This window comes from Tribolium madens, unplaced genomic scaffold, assembly GCF_015345945.1.
Source record: "Tribolium madens isolate multiple individuals breed KSU strain unplaced genomic scaffold, Tmad_KSU_1.1 Scaffold_91;HRSCAF=231;Tcas5.2_LG7, whole genome shotgun sequence".
Lineage (NCBI taxonomy): Eukaryota > Metazoa > Arthropoda > Insecta > Coleoptera > Tenebrionidae > Tribolium > Tribolium madens.
Genome location: NW_025401063.1, coordinates 13715237 through 13731894, shown reverse-complemented (window position 1 = coordinate 13731894; position 16658 = coordinate 13715237). Strand labels below are relative to the sequence as shown.

Here is a 16658-nt window from a genome sequence, read left to right as displayed (position 1 = left end):
ATTTGAGGTATTGTAGCTGGAGGATTAATATCTACGACGCGTTGGTGTGCCTCAACAAAACGCACGTTCTTTTGCCTTTTTTGGACTGTAACTAATACAAAATCTCACTATCTTCCAAGAAACTCATAATAGAAAATAAATTGCTGCTCTGAATTTTGCCACCAACATTGGCAATTAGCGAAAGTAGCTAACCTAAAACAACATTTCTCTTTTTGAAACTCAAGTTGGTTTTGAACCAATGGCTTTAAGTTTGCAGATTTTGTGTTAAAATGACTTAATAAAGTAGCACTATACAAATTATCTTAGCTAACCAGCTGGTACATCTTGTAAAACATTGCTTTTCAAGTCTTATTGAAAAGACTGGATAAGTTTGCCGTCTTGTATTTCTTTGCATAAAGGACATGGAAGACATATTTCGGCAACATAAATTTTGAAATAAAGAAATAACGAACATGTAATTATTATAAAGAATGATAATTAAGAAACGCAAACCGGACCGCGTTTAACTTCTCCTCATGTTAAAAAAACTCTAAAGAAAAATTCTTTTCGATCGGTGCTAATGAGATAAATAAACGAATAAACCCTTTAAATTCTCCACTAACTAAAAGCGGACCTAATCCGAATTACCTGAGCTTGTGTGTCTGTCTCAGTTCTTTTCGTATGAACCACGTAACAGTGTCGCATACCCAAAACGAACAATAAGCTCTAAACTGTTGAAACTTATCACGTCATTATTCCACGGTCGCTTCGAGAGATTCCATCTTTTTCAGGCCAGTATTGAAGACAAGGACATGAGTAAAACACTCTCCAAACAGTACATTTTGTTTTATGGAACATTGAAAAAAGGCGATTGAGAGAGAGAAAACGACTGTACTCGGTTTTATTGGTCAAACGAACAGGTTGAACATAAAAAGGGGAACTTTAGTCGAGGTAGTTTTTTTGTTCTTTTCAAAATAATACCATATCTGATCGGACAACAAAGCTTTTAGATTACAAAGCGAGACCTAAACACCATTAACGGTATTAATTGACCGAATTTTTATAAACTTTTGGCGAGAAATTATAGTGTTTTCTGTTATTTTGAAGTCATGTATATATTTGTTAAGAAAATATACTCAGCTACAATGAAAGTGTAACACTTGGCAAGCAAGTGAGAATTTTTCTGACAGATGTCTTTTTATCATTTTTACACTTTTTATTACATTTTCTGGTGACTATTATTAATTGTTTATTATTTTTACCATGAAATATTTGTTCATATTTGGAGAGTTTCGAATTTCTCATATTTGCAAACGAAAAACACGTGAATAGTGCTAATAAACCGAGATAAAGAACATTCTAATAATGTTAAAAGGCTAATGCTAAATGCGAAAGAAATGTCAACACAGAAATGCGAGATTGTATAAGTAGAATTTACGGCAATAATATTAATAATGTGAATCATAATGAAAGTTGTATGTTCCGTTATGAACTTGTGGTATGAACTTTTTTCGGTTTTGGCTAAGCGAATATCGCGAATAACACAACCATAAGTGAGCAAGCAGAGTTCATCCGGTTTTCTGAAAAAGTGACATCTGTATTTTCCTCAATTGACACTAACAGGTGACAATCGTCAGCGACTGTGACAAAAAAGGAAACAATATCTTAACATTTTGACCGTAGACATAACGGAAATGACAACAAAGGCGTTAATTTGTAAGGTTGTGTGAGAAAGGTGATAATTAGATAAGAGATCAAAGTTTAGTAGACGCTTAGGTTGGCCGATGAAGACGACGAAGAGTAATCAGAGCCTTGAAGCGCCGCCAGACGCGGACTAAGCGATTATCAGTATCTGTGCCGGGTTTAATCTCCATTGCACTAATACTTGTATTACAAAGTAGGTATTTGCAGATAATAATCTGTTGCGAGTTGTGATTCATGGAGTAATAAAATGTGTGGAGTCGCCGAGGACGGTAACTCCGTCGGTAAGTCGATCCGGAATGACTTCGGTGGAGGAGTCACAATAACCACGGAGTAGTTAATGGTTAATTTCGCGACGGTGTGTTCGCTGAATGGCCGGTATATGTATGTATGCATGAGGTATGACATCACGGGCATGAGTCGGTCACCGTGGGAAAACAGTGCAGCTCATTCCGTATGCTCGTTGGTGCGCCTCGGCCTGTCGCTGACTTGCATTCATTCGACGACGACGACGACGTCCTATCGACTCTCGACATATTCTCGTCCGTCGCACTACCGGTAACTGATGCACGATCGTCAAGTATCCAGTAATTGACACCAAAAAAATCAGTCTGCTTCCTCATAATTTTATCGATTCAGTATTTAATTAAAGAGGCATCATCTGAAAATTAAATTGGCATATAGTTTTTATTGACTTGTCATCACTGAATTGTTTTCAATTAAGAGTGAAATGAATTAAAACAAATCAATTGGATTAGGGTGAATTTTTACTATTTAGAGATTAGACGATGTACATATTTAACTATCTCTTTTACAAAATATTTTTTTTAATAAAGTTAAATATGCTTTTATTTTTCAACAAAGCTCAAACTGATAATAAAACAAATCATTCAAAATTAAAGTGTTTTTGTTCATTTTTTACATTTACTTAGTTTTGTTTGGTTCTGTTAGCGTATCTCGCTCAAACTGCATATTTTTATTGGTATTTACAACTCAAGAATAATATTATAACTTATACAATAAACATGAATTTTTAAATTATTTGAATAACTGAATTGATTTTAATATAATTGGAAGTTTGTGGTTACGTTTTGGCCACAAATCGCAATCTGATATGTTTGCTAATTTCAATTATTCAAAACTCACTACAAGTTATTCATAAGTTGTGTGAATGCAGCATAAATTATGTATAATAATTATGCTTGTTACACGGAGTTCTAAGTTTTAGTCGAGTCAAAAAAATTATAGCGCTAACCATAGGGGATTAATTACATTTCAATTCATTGCTTTAATATTGTTCAAAATTTAGGACTATTTTCTACACGATAAATTTTCTTTAATTTTTCTAGTGGTAACTGTTAAAATAGAATTACTCAAAATCTATCTATTTTTGCATTAGGTATATTTTTTTTACTCTACTAGAAATATTTATTTTTGCAACGACTCTAAAACTTGGGACACCGTGTATATATTCTGATTCGCATTGAATAGAATCATACAACCCAACAATAAACTATGTTTCTTAAAGAACACGCTCTTTGTATGAAGGTAATTCTATTTGTATAATATTTATTATTGCAAGACAAGTTAATAATTATCTTGATAAGGGGGAACAAAGTAAGTAAAGTATAGACTGTTTGCTTCTGACATTTCTCCGGAATGTTAGGCGTAACTGGCAGTGACCAACAAATTATAACTCATCATGCGAAAGGTTTCTTCCTTTCAAGTCTATAAGAATACACATTGTTGCGAATTAAACTGTCTTTATTCAGGTATTTTGTTAATATTAATTAACATTAATAATTTTGTTGTTTTAAATAAAATAGAAAATAAATATTTTTTTAAGTTACGGGCTGTTCTGTTTGATTGTTATAAATTTAAACAGGTGATAGAATATTCAATTTGAAGACGAAAGTTTCCTATGAACATGTATCAAAATATACTATGTAAGGAAGCTATATCCTCTGAAAGGGGTGCGTTGTTAATGAGTTTTTCCCAATATTTTACAATAGATAAAAATACAATTTTTTTTACAGCTGATAACCTTTCTACACACCTAAACAAATTCAAATATCAAATGCCGAAATTATAAATCAAGGGCGTCTTAAGCTGAAAGGGTATAGGGTGGAATTTAATTTTATATTTTAATGCTGTTTATGGTCTGTCACATAAATCTTAAAATGATTTTACTCAAAAATGCTAAGTTGTATTGTACAACTATGGAATTTAGGATCTTGTTCTCGAAAGTGATAAGAAACAACAGCTAAAAGAGTTTGGGTACATACTTTATATCCATATCCTCTCTGTTCAGAACGCCTCTGATTAAAAATTTTGATATTCTATCTTTGAATTTGTTTAAAAGTATGTAGGTTACCAGCTGTACCAAATTTTATAATTTTACCTAAAATGGCTTCTGAAATATTGGAAAAACTCGCTAAAAAAACATACTTCTTTATGGGATGTAGCTTCCTTTCATAGTATTTTCGATACATGTTTATAGGAAACTTTTGTCTAGAAATTGAATATTCTATCACCTGTTTCAATTTGTAACAATAAAAACGGAACACTGTATACAGGATGTTCCGTTTTTATTGTTACAAACTTAAACAGGTGATAGAATATTCAATTTTAAGACAAAAGTTTCCTATGAACATGTATCAAAAAATGTTACGTAAGTGAGCTATACCCCCTGAAAGAGATGCGTTGTTTTTTAATGGGGCTTTCCACTATTGCAGAATAGATAAAGTTACAAAAGTTGATATAGCTGATAACAATTGAACGAATTTAAAGATCAGTTGTCGAAATTTTTAATCACGGGTGTCTTAAACAGTGAAACAAATTTAATTTTTATCCTCTTTGTGGTTTGTAAGACAAATTGTAAACTGATTTTACTCAACAACGGTAAGTTGTATCGAAAAAATGCAAGAAATTTTTTTTTTTTGTGAATAAGTATGGAATTTAGAATTAAGTAAAAATTTTGGCATTTTACCTTTGCATTCGTTTGGGTGTATAAAGGTTATCAGTTGTACCAAATTTTGTAATTTTATCTGCAATGGTTGCTGAAATATTGGAAAAAAAAATCCATTAAAAAATGCATCTTTTTCAGGGGATGTAGCTCTCTTATTTGATTTTTTTCGACATATGTTTATGGAAAACCTTTATCTTAGAATTGAATATTCTATCACCTGTTTAAATTTGTAACAATAAAAACGGAACACTCTGTATGTAGGTTCGAGTGTAATAATTTAATGGTAATTTTATATCACAAGGCTGGTTACAGTGGCCTAAATGCTAATGGTCCACTTGAAATTTGTAAATAGATAATAGTAATTTTGAGTTTGTAGAGAGGTAATTTATACCTAGTAGAAACATCAAATTGATTTTATTGTTTTTCCACCGAGTGCCACCTCAATTTCTCATTTATTACGGTTATTACCTATGGTTTTATGAGAAACATCACGGTGGTAATAAAAATCGGCATTTTCCACACCGTTCTTCGAAATCTTGGTGGTCTGATTAAGCCTCGATGGTTACCGGTGAGATTACTGTCCGAGTCCTGAACAGTTAATTTGATCTGGATCCGGTTGATGGAGGTAGCCTAGCAATTAGAGTGAAATTAAAGATCTGTGTGCCAATTTGTGGCGTCTGGGAACTGGCAAGAGAGCATCTCGCGAGATACAGATATGCATCCACAGAACTAACATTTTAGTTAAGCAAAGAAGACAAAGCGCGGCGAATCTCTTCTCTAAGTACCGCTCCAAGTGCGTGTAGCAGTCCGGTTAGAGCGATTTAAGAGTGTCGTTAGGGCTTATATCTCCTTGGAATCTCACTCGGAAGTTTAATTCAATCCAGTTTCGGAATAAATTAGTTCGGATTTGATCCCATATAAAATGTCTAGTTTCCATGTTTGGAGGAGGAAGATAAATCGCGCGAGAGGAGGGATGTTGGTTCTTGTTGTGGCAAATTTCGGAATTGTTTATCATCAATAAAAATTCACGACCATGAGTGTTCTTAAGTCGATAATCACACGTGTGGGATGGCAAATGATAAATAAAAATTCCAAACCAGTTTCGTTTTGGGGGACATGTTCAATTATTTTGATTATATGTAGCGAGTAGAATATAGCTTCTGTGTCAACGATCCCGGAATAATACAAATTAGCATGTTGTGTGCGTACCATGTAAACAATTCTATGAAATTATAACATTCAATATTGCTAGCTAGCTATATGTACATACATGCACGAAATGATGAATTACCAACGTCAAATCCGCTTTATATATCAATAATCGGATTCGTGGGACTCGGACTCGACCAGATAAAAATAATTCATTCATCATTAAGTTCGGCTTGTTTAAGAGGGCAATCCATCATGGACACGGCAAGACTGAACACGACGATGACATATTACTCTTTTGTACCACGCAAATCGTAACAGTGCCCACCCATATCCGCTGGCACATGCGAGATTAAAACCAGAATTAAAGTAATAAGTAATAAGATAAAGCACATTTATCAAAATTAACCACAACTTTTAGGTGCTTTATTTTACCGTAACTCAATATAAAAGAATTTATTAATTAACCGGCGAATCACCTTGTCCCGAAGACTTTAATTGCTTTGATTAGTAAATTGTGATAAATTCGAAGAATTTGTAATTTTTTTTGTTTTTTTTTTGTCTTGAACAAAGTTGGTACTAATTAACAACAGTTTTTGATTAAAATTTTCACCAATGAAAACATAAAACACAGATTCTACATAGATTGTTCTTTTGTTAGTGGTTACAGATTTTCGAAACCAATCAAATCTTACTTTGTATCTTTGCAATTTGTCTTTAAGCTCGCGTCTTTGTGCCATTTCCCTATGAATCAATCAAGAGTTAAAGAGTCCTCAGTGAGGACATGTCGCGCTATCAGGTATACGTCACGTGGAGGAATGCAAACGGCCAATACCGCGAAGAAAACACACATAAATTACATCGTCTGTGCCAAATGTGCTTATAGGAGAAGACGTCGGCGACTTAACGCTTTCTTCGTCCGGCGCGGAATCGATTGTTGTACGTCTAAAAAACATGATTAATTCGCTTTGATCGCGTCCAACAGGCGTAGCAAAGAGAAAGAGTTTATCGGGAATTTACTTTGATTAGTTTTTTCGAAAGGTCCAATCAATTAAACGTTTATAAAACAAATAGAAGGCATTAATCAGCATTCTCCATTTAATAATTATGGAATTCGGGCAAAGGCTTGGTGACCTTAAAATACTTCACCTATACCTACAAGGTCACTGGAGGATTCTTCAGCTATGACCCCGAGCCGATCGAGACTTGTCCGTGCAAGATTCTCATTAAAAAAATGGGCAGTAATAACAGCATTCCAGCCCCTCAGCGACTCCCCTCGTTTGACTAATTTAGTGTTTGTGCGTTATCCTGGACATTACCTTCTGGACACGAGGCGAAAAATGCCGCCGTGAGTTATGACATATGTAAATTGGCTACAAGCTGGACGCAGTTCGCCTTTTCTTACCTACGTTCCGGCTTAATTGTATGAATTAATCTTGATATTATGAACGTATACATACCACTGGTATAATACGAAACCCACACGTTTTACTACCGCACTTTCTTACAAATGATTCTTACGCGACTCGTTCCTACAACTAGGTTTACGTGTTCTGAATAATTGGAACTGGCTCGATAGTCCTGTCAAGGATTATGCAACGCGACTTAAGTCACTACAATTTTTTTTTCACCTATCCACCATGCAGACACTTCTTCCGGGTACTTCCACTTAAGTCAATCAAAATTGGGAAAAAATGAGAATCTTTAATTGACATTTTTTATAACAGGAATTTCTGAGAAAGCAGAGAGTGGAGAATGTTGAATATGCAGTAAAAAATATTTAGGATATTGCAACTTTGTGTATTTGCACTGTGCCATCCTATTGAACGAGAAATAAAAAGTGAAATAATTGTGCCAATGAAAGATAAATATTTCCAGAACTTTGGAAAAAAAATTATAGTTTTAAATTTAACGTTCATAAACAACCAATGAGCCCGCTTTTCATATCAAAATTGCCAATGAAATTATAAAAATAACTGTTTCTTAGGACTATTCGAAAAACTGTTTCTGATTCAACATATTTTTTAAATTAATTTTTACTTTTCCACTTTTTTTTAATATTCTTCTTTAATTTTAATCATGTTATTTCGTGTTTTATATTTCTTAAAAAGTGTCATTTTAATTTCTTGCATAAATAGTAAAATTAAAAAAGTAATTACCAGCAAAGAACGAACTCATGTCGTAATTCCATAAAATCCACACAGAAAATTTTTAAATTTTATTGAAGTTATGTCCCCAGTTATACGTGAACATTACAAAAGATCATCTTTTTTTTAGTAAATAATGTAGTAAGCAATTACTTTAGTTTCATATCTTTTCTTATTTCTTGTAATTGTTAAATTATCAGGTATTTACTATAATTATTGTTAATTTATTTTTTGCGCTAATTGCTGTCTGCATTTCTTCGTTCTCATATTCTCCACAGTTCTATTTAATCCGGTCGTTTAGATTTCTTCGTATTTCAAAATGGCAAAAATGTGGTAGATTTACGTTCCAGAGTAACACAGAATGACGTCAAATAGGAATGAATTTTTGCTTTACCAGAATTGTGTTGCGGTCAAGTCAAAAATAATATATTTATATTTCATGTTGAAAATTCCATATTCAAGTTGCGTGTGTGAATAATATTGTTGGGTCGGGAAAAACATGGTTCGATCTCATTAAAATATAGAATTTGCAGGAAAGTGCATGTCTTGTTGTGATGGCTTCTCGTCAGGGTATCGAGGGCAGATCGTCAATCATGAATGGCCGTTACAATATTCAAGAACCGTATATGGGATCGATAGAAACCTCGTCGTGTTCAGTTCATTCGTTCTCTGTGCTGATTTATTAATAATTGTTTTGAATTATTTCACAATGTTCTCGCAGGTATCTAATTAGACCTAATTAACGGTTGCAGCGTTTGGATTATGTGTTGGGAGAGTCTGTGCGAGCGATACAAGAACGGTCGCAGTGCATGTTTAATTAAATGCCATGTTAGGTTAAATGATCGGTTGTTTAAATTAGTTGATTGGCGTGTAGAACAGTAAGCTACACTTACCTAGTGTTTTTATAATTGTTATGTAAGCCTCCGCTGGCATTAGAACTTGTACGTGACCAACAAGAGGTACAAATCCATCACAGGAACCTCTTCATCGACTAATTAAACCGAAGATTAAGCAACCTATTGGGGAATTACGGGACGTGAGCTGGTTTCTACTTGGAACTACTTGTCAAAGAGCTGAAAGAATGTGACGTACGAACGCATATCCAACAGGACTTGTAGAATGCATTCGAATTTAAATCGTGCTATTGCAGCTAAGCTGAAGAGGTCGTGAGCTGCATTTACCATACTTCTTTATATTCTAGAACCTTACAGGATCCCTCCAAACGATTGAATGCTTTTTAACAAGACTTCCTCTTGCGTGCATTCTTTGCAGGCAAATGATGCTTGTGCTAGCAAACCACATATATTTACACAACTTTTTCAGCTTTGGCCACCAGACGAAACAACGGCCAAGTGGTTTGGCCTTGATCCCACATAATTAAAAACCACGTCAAATAAATAAGACTGAAATTAACTTGACTTGTAAATTATTTCCCGATCAATATTTTTTTGATATCATCAATTACTTGTCTAGTAGTACAAGTGGGCAGCTTAATGATAATTTCCATGTGAAAAATATTTTATAACGGTGTTTTACAGGCGGTCAAAAGCGACAGAAAACTCGTTAAATTCACATTGCGACTCTGTGAACAAGAACATTTCACGTTTCTGATATCTAAAAAGAATAAAAATCACAACTTTTAAAATAACTCTTGATTTTTAAATTAATTACCTTAGAACATTTTCAAAAACATAGGAGTAATAAATTGAGGTAATCGGGGAAGTAACGGATTTGTAGATTTGTTTAATTAAATGGTGTTATCTGTTTTAACATCTCAACTTCGATAGTTTAAAATTTTGATTAAATACAAATATTTTTGCCAACTACCTTTTACATAAATCTTATGGTTTTGACATCAAATTATGAGTGGTCAAGATCTTTTCCCTTGATAGCTTTTTCCGACCCAAATACCTTGTTAATCTATTAATCATAAGTTGGAGTTAATTTATCTTAAATTTAAAATTTAAATTAATAAAGTAAAATGTCACAGTCTAAAAATGGAGGGTCCGATGACCCCTAAAAAATTAATTTTTTGCCTGTTCTTACGCATCACTCACTGCTTTTCAGTCTAGTTATTTTTTCAATTCTTTTAATAAATAAATTTTGTCGACGACAGTCAAAATTTGTTCGTGAATCTAAAACAAGTTAAGACCTGTCTCGCTAACAATAAATGATTACAGTCGCAGTCACATACGTCACTTAACATGTGTTCTATCGTACTTTTTATCGTTTCTTGTTCCGAATCTTGGTCTGTGATACATCATCCCACTCACTTATAGAAGAGGCATTACTAACATATTTTTTCATTGTAAAGAAATGAATAATCAGTGAGCTTTTTTCTGCGGTGCTTTCAATTAATCAGTCGATTGGAGCCGGTTAAGTTTGAAAAATCTTTATAGAACCGCTAAAGCAACGTCTGATCGGATTACAACACAACACGTCAAGTCTCTCGCAACAAAGCTTTAATAAAATTCACCTGATGTGATCTTGAAAATCAGCTCGCTTATAAAGCATAGCAATTACGCTAAATGTTGCGTTATTATCGCAGATGGAATTACGATAATTAATGGTAAACAGTGGTTTTGTGTTTAAATGTTGGAGTGTGTTCGTCGTGTGTGGAAAAACTTGCTGAAGTGGAGGTGTGGGATGAGCAAGTGAATAAATATAATTAATTAGCGCATTGTTGGTTCCGCTCCGCCAGCGACATGCGACTGAAGGCCTCTTTAATTGTGGACGTTCACACAACAACGAGCTCATTTTTGATATTTTTCGACCGTTTTGTCGCAATGGTACAAGAAAAGTTAATCTTGAAACTTGACATATAATCAATCATCATTACGCAGAATCAACTGAGACGACAATAAACCAGTCGTTGAAAGTAACAACAAAGATTGAAGAACTTAGAGATGCATTGTAAACATACAGGGTGATTCATAAGTGGTCGAGCTTTAGAGTTCAGAAAACTACAAAGTGGTTATAAATGATTTTCATCTAGACAGCTATGAATTTTCCATGTAAAATAAAAAATAGGGGTACCTACTTGTTTTAATTCAAAATTAAAAAATCGCCGTTTACTAAACGTCCACTTCGAAAATAGACTTCAATTATAAACTTGTTTTCTTCCAAAGTATCCATTATTATCAATTATTATTGGAAATTAGTTGAAAGAATAAAAGTTTAATTAACAACAATTTATTATTAATTAATAAGTGACACTAATGACCGAACTAGAAGAACTAGAGCTTTCAAAAAAGTAGAGCGGCACAAATAAAGTTACATGCAAAAAAATCCAAAGCTGGCTAGATGAAAATCATTTATAACCACTCTGTACATGCTCAATTCTGATGCACAGTATTTCATCGGAATGAAAGATAATTTTGAAAATTGGTTTGTAAAAATGATTCAAAATCTAATGGACGTATCACACTTCTTATTACAAACAGCAAAACAAATTTTTTTTTTTTTGACAAAAACGATGTCTTCTAATTAATATTTGATATTTAGTAATGTTTCACTTTAGCAATTTATAAATTTTTTTAGGCTTATAATTTGGTGCACCTTATCGTTTAAACTATGGTCTTATTGAGGAAAATGTCCAACTTGTGTTACAGTACAAATTTAATATATCATGAAAATTATAAAATTGTTTTTTTTTGTTCGCTATACAAATGCGACGTAGAGTCAATAAAATTCAAATTTTTGTTGCAGCTTGTGAATTAAGCAGGATATTATCCATATCCGTCAAAATGTTATTATTTCTACTATGAGAATATTTTTCTAGTCTGTTATTTAAACCGTCGTTTAATTTACAAGAACATGACGGAAGTCTTAAGGCTTATCATGCCTGATGTACCGAAATGATTTAAAACACCTAAAAACAAGTGTTTTACAACATTTAAGTGTCTTCTCGTTTACGTAACGGTTCATTTATAATGTCAGTTAAATTTTTAATTAGTGCTATAGGATTTCATCGTGCTTGGAAGGAATAAAGGGCACTGCTTTCTCTCTTATCTCTAAATCTCTCCTGTTCATTTCGAATTAGTTTAGACAATTTAGATGTGGATCACCAAAACAAACAATGGAGATCATTTCGAGCATTTGACTTGTCGATTAGAAAGTTTCATTTTGCGCTAAATTATTTTGTGTCGCAATTATTACTCTTTAATGGTTAAAATTGCGAGGTCACATGACTGGGCCAAATTGATTAGTCGTGCACCACCCAAGGTGCTTCGGGGAGATCCTTTAAACCGCGATATTTCCAGCCACAAATAAGAGGCTTAACATAATTTGTCTCCGTTATCCTCTCATCTCTTCAATTGTCAAGACGACCGTCGCTTGTCAACTGACCGAAGAACAAACAAGACGTAAAAGAAAGACATTAAGTGAACAAACATGCAACGAGCTCGTTTCTTATTTTTGTGGACTTGAAGTGATTCTGCGTTTGCAAAACAACAGAAATTAATATTTGATCAACAGTATTTGTGGGTTATCGCTAAATCTCGCCAGATTTTTTGTAATTAATTGTAGAAACTAATCAAATTCGTTTTGTTTCTACCTGTCCTCTCACATACAATCAACCTCAACAGGACGTTCCAAACGAGGATCAATAATTGCAAGGTTGAAATATGATATTTTTAGATCTTAATTTAACTTAACTTGGAAGCGAAGATTGAGAAAGGAATTTGGCGATAACAGGCGGAATCTCGACGTTAATTAAATGTTTGATAAATGCATACAGTTATTAAGAAATTTTGATTTTTGATAACTATTAGTGTACTGTTAAGTAAAAATGTACTCGACAGGTGTAGATTTTTTTGTCACAGAATTCGTAATATTTCCACGGGAAGTTGTATTTTGAAATTTACATAGCAATTAAAAATCTCACATTTCTTCATAATTAAACTAGGTTCAAGATAAAAGTAGGAATGCCGAGATCAAAATCTCTATCCAAAAATGCTTTATATGTGAAATCGGAATTTTCTTACAAGCATTCTATTTTATTGCATAAATTTTTTCTTTGAAATCAACGTTACAATAACAGACCTTCATTCATTGTTAAGTCATGTGAACAGTAATTTCTAATTTTATTAATTTAAGGTCTTAATAAAATACCTACTGTGTACCGCAATAAAAATTTTACCGTTCTCACAGGGTCAAGACAGGTAGGCAAACATTTGGATTTCTTACTTACGAAATAATATGTATAACAACTAGGGTATATTTTTACACCTTTCGACTCTTTAAAATATTTTTTTACGAAGCTAAAAGTCCAAATTGAAGAAGCATCGAATAATTTTTGGTAGTCAATAAAGATATCACGAGAATGTTTCTGTGTGAAATACGATAGCAATAAAATTTAACTACAAATTAAAGACATTTTAATGTGAAAAGTCGTTTTATTGCTTATTAAAAAAATGTAGATGCACAATAAATATTTTTCGGTGTACCTACGCTTTCACCGCTACAATAAGCTCAAAGCTCGTTCCAGTCCGCTCATCCTTCACCATAAAATTCCCATTAGTAAGTGTAGTAAAATCCGCTAATTATTTAATAATGACGAAATGGAGACCAGGAAGAGCGCAATTACGTCGTTAATAAATTAAAAAATGGCCAATTTTAATGAAGTTATCAATAATAAATAAAGCAGACTGTGCATTGACCCTGCGAAAATTCGTTATTAACATTTTATTTGTGCATAAAATCCGCAAATTGCCGTGACAGAATCTTCGGCACGATTGTGAGAGGCGAAGCGTCGAATAATAATAAGAATTTAATGTGATGACAGTGGATTACGTTTTTAATGCACGAAAATTGTATTAATTAGAGGAGTTTGATGAGAGTTGGTCCGTATTGACCTGTTGACCGATGAAGCAGATGTCTTCTTTATGGCTTGGGAACCGTCGACGAAAATAACCAAGTCGTTTCTTTCAAAACGAAATCGACACGCAACAGGTGGTGACAAATTTTTAAGTTAGGAATTAATCCTTACTTCATTTCTCGCAAAAACCGCTTAATTAAAATTGAAAAGTCAACTGGATCTAATAACAGTAATTCCTGTGTCGTATGGTTCGTTCAGGTCATAAATAGCAATAAATAAATAATTGGAATCCCAAGGGGATCTACCGGCTTTATTCCAATTAACGTTATTAAAAAGGTAAAACAACAAAATTAATTGTATTTAAGGCTAGGTAAAATCAAATAAATTTTTATACTGTGGATCTTGTGATGATTAATAATAAACGAGAGAAATAGTGGCGGTATTTGTTTCAAGCAATTGCAGACGTTTATGTCGGCAACGGTTTATTTATGACCGAACTGGGAAAATTCACCGCTGGGAGCCTTATAGTTGGGAAATGGTCGTATATGGGATATTAATATTTTTTTTAAATTTTATGCACGTGAAAGGACGTTAACTCACGAATTTTTACAAAATTGTCTTTGATGTGTTGTGTAAAGTATTTCTCATCGATGGGGGAGCCGCAAAACGAATTAAATCCAAAATATATACGCCGACATAAATTTTCTTTTCACTTACAGCAGAAAATTATTTTATGATCAAATAGGAGTCATTTTTGATTATTAACCACTAACGTGCGTTGTTGGAATATCAGATTTATTTTGCATTATAGATTGTTTAAAGACCAAAGCGGTTTTTCAGACTATAAGCTAAAGTATTCAAAAAATATATATCTTAACTGCAATTCGAGGGCTTTAAAAATTTATATTGATTGATTGAATCAATAATTTCTTTTATACGATCGATAAAAGCTCTCTGAAACGTTAATGTCCTATATAATTTTATTAACTGCTATTGATGATGAAAAATCTTGCCAAGTCCTAACTGGTTTAATATTAATAATTTATTGCACTTAAAATAAGTATATAACATGTAATGAGGAAACTAATTGTTGCAGTTCTAACGAAGGTATTAGATTTAATGTAGTTTTTGTAAAAAAAACTTGTTATGATGGTTGTTACCTTTTTTCCACAACGAACTTTTTTTTTCACACAGTTATAATTAATAGATAATATAGGTACTTTATAATTTATTCTTCTTCGTGCTCTACAACAAAAAGTTCAATTCTTTGTCCAATGGTGTGTGCAAGGGCTTAAAATGTGCTTTTTGATTGTTAATTTTTAATTTAGTGTTGTTTTATGGTTCTAACAGCTTACTTGAGGGCTTGAGGCCTATCGAAGACGAACGACAATTTGACAACATGTATGTAGGCGGATGATAAATAATGCAGACACAACTTTATTGTTGTTGTTGAAGTGTATCGTAAACTCTTAACTAAGACATATTGTTCAGAAGTTTCATAGCCGCACCTGTCGTAAATAAGCAATCTAGTTTGTCGAGAATGCTTGTTGAATTAAAAGGGTGTTGTTACGCTTTTAAAATGCTCATGAGTGATAAATTTTGTTCTCGATTTAGTCTTTTTTATTTTATTAACCGAATTTCGATCATGCAAATGCATCACGGTATTGAAACGCTTACGCCTTACGAATCTGATCCCATTAGAAAAGCATCCGAACCTGCGAGATTGCGATCAGTCGAGATATTTTAATTAAAAGCGCTGGAACCTAAAAAAATCCTGCAAAGACCGGCCGATTTGGCGGCCGAGTATTATTTTGCACCACCCGCGGACCTCACTAGACATCTCTTTGTGCTGTTTCCCATCCAATTAAAACCGCCTGATATTTGGTTTATTGCCGAAACCTGATTTTATTCGTTCCCAAAACGCGACCAAAAAACACACCAAACACAATTTGAACTGAATGGAAGTAACAAAAATTTTAAAAAAGAATGACTAATTGCTGCAGGCGGAGAAGCAGCACAAAGAAATGGGTAATTTTTTCTTGTATATTTAGAAGAACCGCAATTAGTTAATAACTTGTCCGTGTGTGTCTTTTTAAGCTTAGTCACGCTGTTAAATCCAAAGTTCAGTTTAATTATATCCCAAAGGTTTTCAAATTAAATTTTTGCATTAATTGAATGTTGTCGGATTTGCGCCTACTATAACTCTGTGCGTTTTTGCAAGACTGTCGACTTGCGCGCTTGTAGAAAAAATCTAAACACGCGAAAAGACCGTAAAATAAATGATAACCGGCAACAGCGTTCATAAATTACAAGCGATGCAAATATGCGGAGGCTGCTTGTACGAATAAAAACAGAAATAAAATGCTTAGGGAGACAGGTCAGCAGGTCGTCAGGGTCAGAGGTTGATGCATAGCCTACTTCCGAGCATTTTGCCGTTACATTCGAGGACACGCCAGACATGAATGGGTTTTTGACCCTCTCTACCCTAATTATACCCACTGATACAACCAATTATCTTACTCTAAAAGCGCTTTTTTAATTACTTGACCGAGTCTTGCGTTCTGCAATTCTTTACAAACGTCTCTCTTTTTTCTTACATATAAAACTAAATCGATTACGTTTATTAAAGGCGGCGTAAGTTATATGTGCTGTGCTTGAAATGTCAGTGCTTTTTACAATAATAATGCGAGATAAATACCTCTGCAATTAACTAGCATCTAGTGCAGCTATGCCAATAATTAATGTTGTTCAAGGACGGGCGTAATGCTCATAACGATCCTGCTCATACAGTTCATAATTAGGAACGCTTCAATTACCCCTATAGGAAATGGACGTAATTCTTCTAAAATATCGGTTAATTACAGAAATCAATAGTGCGAGCTTTAAAAGAATTTAC

The 16658-nt window shown here is 33.4% G+C and overlaps 1 protein-coding gene across 1 annotated transcript in view; it reads left to right on the top strand.

Moving 5' to 3' along the window:
* LOC123012193 (protein jagged-1b) overlaps nt 1–16658 on the top strand; it is an 85935-nt gene that overhangs the window by 12612 nt on the left and 56665 nt on the right. The window lies entirely within an intron of this gene.